Genomic DNA, 5,418 nt, shown 5'->3' with positions numbered 1-5,418 from the left:
CTATTTGGCACTAGTGAGCGGACAAGGGTTAAGGGAAGAAAAAATAGAGGAAACAGTTTCACGAGACAGGAATGCTATACAGAAGGGGACACTAGGAGTAAGGTGGGAGCGGGCGAGACGAAACGATAGCAAACTGTTGCCAACAATAAGAATGCGGATAGACGAACACAATGAACATTTTAATTCTGACACAAATTCTGCAATAGAAATTATGTCAAATATTACACAGGTTGACAAAAAGCAAAGGCATGTTCTTCCTGAGTAATACGTATGTTTTAAAATCAAATTTGGAATGCAAACTGATAAAACTGAATCCACCAGACGTATTGGCTTGTCATTTTGTTGTTATTTAAATTTAAGGTAAACGGTATGTTTATTAAAAACAAAATACTGGTCATAGTAGAAACATATATATATATGTGTGTGTCTGTGTGTTTTATTTCATATTTAGAATTCGTATTGTTGCATTAGTTTATTACATAGTATACATATTGACAATCATTCGCCATGTGTTGGTGATAATGTCATGTTATAAATTATGTCGTTGTATTCAGTGTAACAAGTGTATGCTTATCTTTAGCGTTAATTATTTTGAAGAGAATATAAAAAGTAAATGAATAAATATTATATTATATGATTATATATGTACGATTCTGTGTTGTGGATGGATGCAGCTCTGAAGAATGTCAAGACGTATTTCGAATTAAGGAGTATTGTATTGTATACACAACCACATTGCATACATTGTTTACTGTCAATTACCACGGCCTAGAGTAATTATAAGCAGGCAGTTAATTATGTAAAGCAATCGTGTAAAACCCTAGTATTAGAAACCCTGGCTGCTTATGATTATCGAACTAGCTCGTGACAGCGGTATTTAAAATTGAAACCAACGAAAAAACATCGCAAAACTTTAATCAAGTTATAATTAAAAAAGAATCACAGATTCGATAATACAAATCACAGATGCGATATATTAATGAATAACGTAAATCCAAATTATTGTACAATTATTTTAAGAATGATTTCAAACACACAAACGAACTAAACGAAACCTAAAAATTAATCAAATTCGGATAACTTTAGAATCATTTTGAAAAAGTAAAGTAAAGGTAAAACAACGAATAAAATAACGTAAAACGATAATGAAGTTACACAGACACACTGTAAACCATTATGATTTTTAATCAGTATTCACGGATTTATGTGAAGTCCTCACGTATCGAGAAAGGTTTGTTTTGCGTTTGTACGTTTTGAAACACTCATCACTACTGTAACACTTGTCATGCATGTGGGTATTGACGTGCTCTCTGAGGTCATTCTCACTCCTAACTGCCAACCCACACTGGTAACATTTCACCAATCCCTCTTTTTTGCACTTTTCTCTCTAGCCACGAGTAGGTACTTGTCCGCAAAGCTTCTGCCGCACTGTACACACACGTGACATTGGGGTCCTTTGTTCGTTGAAACTTCTAAGATTGTAGGCATCCTGAGAAAAAAACGAGAGCGCCGATGGCGTTAAAAGCATAGGTGCAAGATACAGGGAAGAATGGCGTCACGTGGTATAATGTATTTCGATATCGCCATCCGCGAATTTCTCAAATCAATAATTTCAAACAATTACCGACTATTTAAATAGATAACCTTTCCTTTTACATCAGTGTTTGAAACGCTTATGAAAAATAATTACCCAAGCCTTTCAAAATTTAAGCACGGACAGATCTGTATCGAACTATTCTTTTCACAAATGAAAATAGACGCTACCCTATTCGTCTGCGTCAAGAATTTGTCGTAAAACTTTTGGTAAGCGTTAGATGCAGACGTGCACAACAGATTGAGTTCTGAATACAGATTTCTGAATGCAGATTTTTATAGAAACTCCTCACAGCAGTTACTTCCTTGCTTCGCCCGGTCAGTAACTTCTTGTATAAGGGAGGCCACTGCGTAGGAGTTTGAGATTTATAGTGCAGATAGAATTGTTTTACGAACGAAATTTGTTTTAGGTTATAAGAAGATTTTTTGACACAAAACGGTCTTAAAAAAATTCACTAAAAACGGTGTCAGCAATATTCTTGGAAGAAAACGTTAGAAAAACGATTCCAAAAAAAAAATTGTAAGAATGACCATATACTAAATTAAATAGATATTTCGTCTGATTTTTGATCAGGTAAGGCTTCATAATGGGTAACCGATCGATGTGGATTTTCGAAATGTGGTATATACCATAAGCATAGGTGCGTAAACGCACCTATGCTAACAACATATTTTATTCGCGTGACATTTCAATGCGTAAACACGCTATTTAAAAAATGTTAGTATCTGAGGACACGCGTTCGTTAGTTTTAAATTACAAACGATTTGACGATTATTGAGTTATTGCAAAATATATGATAACCTGAGCGATGAGATATATTGTATATTTGTGTTGTTTCAAGAAAATCCGTTCATCTGGTTAGCATAACTGTATAAAAATGTAACTATTTTTAAGGTATTTAATCTTACCTGAAATGCTTTCCCACAGCAGTTATAGTTTCCAGAGTTAGCGTGTCCCCTAATGTGGCGCAATAATCCAGCTCTGGTCTTCGACATTTTCCCGCATTCGGAGCATTGAGCCATACCTTAAAGCAAATATAATATCAAAAACAAGGGACAAAATTGTCACAAAACCAGGTTTTCATTGTGAAAAAAAATCTGATAAAGGGAGAAAACTCAAACTGAACTTTTGAAATGAACAAACAAAATTAACCCCCTTTGTAAGTTTTTTTTTTAATCTATTTTTAGTCGTGGCGACCTTGACATTGTAGATATTGACGTGATTCTTTCGTGCGACACACCGTCCCATGATGGTGAACAAATGTGCCAAATGATTTTAAAATCTGACAAATCTCACAATGAATGACATAGTTATGGCCAGGACAAGCTCATTTATGGCCATTTTTGACCTTTGAACTCAAAGTGTGACCTTGACCTTGGAGATATCGACGTAATTATTTCGCGCGACACACCGTCCAATGATGGTGAACAAATGTGCCAAATGATTTTAAAATCTGACAATGAACGACATAGTTATGGCCCGGACAAGCTTGTTCCGCCCGCCCGCCAGCCAGCCAGCCAGCCCGCCCGCATTCGCCAATCTAATAACCAGTTTTTTCCTTCGGAAAACCTGGTTAATAATATACGATACATTACTTCACCTGACAGTAGTGTTTGGCGCCAAAATAAAAATGGAATTTGATACAATAACAAAAAGTGTACACTTATTTAAGGTAAGCATGGACTTGTCATCGATTTAAGATGCTCCAGCGTAAGATTTTAATATTATAACGGGGATTGTACAGAATGCCTGTAAATCATAATTATGTATTAGTTCAACAAGCGGTGCAAGCGTAGTGTATAGCCATTATGTGTTTTACATGCTAGCGCATTTAAAAATCCCGTTTCAAATACATTGTTGACAAGCATTTTTTTAAACAACTAAATAGAACTTAAAAACTGAAAAACCGTATACCACACAGATCCGTTGAAAAACGTATACCACACAGATCATATAACTGTAAGAATAGTTTTCTTGAATTTTGTTTCGTAAATAAATAACAGAAACCTGAAAATGGATGCAAAATGATATAGTTTAAGCTCCGCCCATAAAATGTATTTCTTAATTTCACCAGAGGTGATGTTTTTGTGTAAAAAAAAAAAATGTCCCCACACTGATCCTACCCTTTTCTAACCGTTCAAACGCGCGGTTGCACTTTACTGAAAAAATACTTATTTGTTTTATAAAATCATGATACCTATAGAAAACTCTCATGAATGAGCGGGCTCTCCACTTTATCCCATTAAAAATGGTGACATATTAAAAAAGTTATTCTTAAAAATCTTACCTTCGTCGCGCTTTTGTTGATATTTTACTCCCCACACAGATCTTAAAAAGTCACGTGGTATAGGCACCGTGGATAAGCATTTATTTATTTATATTCAAATTGTCAACCTTCTGAAATCCCAATAATCGCTCCAGATATTGTACCATATATATTATTAGTGTTTTTTTCTTTGCGTTTTTAAATACTATTACACGTAAAATAAAGTACCAACCGTTGTTTTATAAGTGTGCACTGCTATTATGCCTTTTCTTGTCTCCTTAGTTGAATTTTCATACCAATATTAGTTTGTTACTAATAAATGTTTGTGTATCTGAACAAAAAACTGTAATGATCTAGTTATGATCTAGTGATGTGTATTTTCAATATGTTCAAAACTGCCATTTGTAAAATGTAAATTAATTAATGGAAATTATGCTTAGTAGCAACACCTAGTGAACAAATATCTGTCATAGAAACACTCATTGAAAACAGTTAAATTAATATCGGCATACTAGTTAGTTTTTTAATGATAAACTGTGTGTACTTGCACTAAAAGCACACAAGATCTAGTGGTATTCAATTATGTTGAATTATCTTTTGTGAAAATGTTAACTCTTAAAATTTGTTTTTAGTAACAACTTTTACTAAGCAAATATCTTTCCATGCGGTCTTATAAACACTTATTGAAAATAGTTTTTATATATACTGTATATTGTATACTGTTAAACAAACACTGTTTGTGTCTTACTTGTTTATGTTAATGCAGACGTTCATTATAGCATTTAAATATACACAGTTTATACTGTTAAACAAATTGTATTAAGCAGGGAAAAACTATTGCTATGCTAACATTAAAAATCATAGTAAATAAAGATAAAAAATACAAAATCTGTACAGTGCATAGATAATACGTAGCTGAGCGAAATATATATACCATCTATATTAAAAAAGTCCTGATGTTTACATAACTACACATCTTAAATATTTTTTGTAAAAAACAGCTTAAAATAACCACGTTTTTTTTGTCCGGTAGAAACTTGAACTGGTAACACTAGTAATATAGCAATACATTGTATTCAACAAAAAGTGACGTTAAGATAAAATAATTAACATATTTTAAAGACTTTTTTCAACTGCCTTAAAAAAATCAATTTTCAGCTTGATATACTTGAGCTTGTTTATTACTTACGTCACACTTATAATTTTCTGGAAACTTTTGTAAATCAGTAAGCTGATACCCGTACTACCATACTATTGCTAAAGTTAAAACATTGGCCGGTGTGCTGTTTACTTGTATTTTTTTTGTTAGCATTTCTCTTAAGACATTTTACATCATAATACCGTTATTTTTTGTATCGTGCTGTTCATATACAATATGATTGTAGATATATGTATTATGTCTAGATACCTATCTTTTGGTCTTTGTTTCTTTTGCAATATTGTTGTAACCTTTGTAACTACAATGTCTGTTGGATGCTGTACAAATCACCGTTAGACTGTAGATCATTAACTTTAAATTTTTGCCTTTGTTTACAAACGGTACTAACAGCCAACTGGA

At 33.1% G+C, this 5,418-nt stretch overlaps 1 long non-coding RNA gene across 1 annotated transcript; it reads right to left on the bottom strand.

The window, feature by feature from the left end:
* Positions 1 to 1,472: 1,472 nt before the first annotated feature.
* LOC127865279 (uncharacterized) lies at positions 1,473 to 3,963 on the bottom strand. The gene is made up of 3 exons (XR_008042569.1): positions 3,882 to 3,963; positions 2,503 to 2,618; positions 1,473 to 1,489 (listed from the first exon to the last, which is right to left on the bottom strand). It is a non-coding gene; the product is annotated as an uncharacterized LOC127865279 (long non-coding RNA).
* Between the last annotated feature and the right edge of the window lie 1,455 nt (positions 3,964 to 5,418).

The sequence above is a fragment of the Dreissena polymorpha genome, chromosome 1, assembly GCF_020536995.1.
Source record: "Dreissena polymorpha isolate Duluth1 chromosome 1, UMN_Dpol_1.0, whole genome shotgun sequence".
NCBI classification, from domain to species: Eukaryota; Metazoa; Mollusca; class Bivalvia; order Myida; family Dreissenidae; genus Dreissena; species Dreissena polymorpha.
Note: the sequence above shows the minus strand (reverse complement) of the source record. Positions and strands in the feature narration are given on the sequence as shown.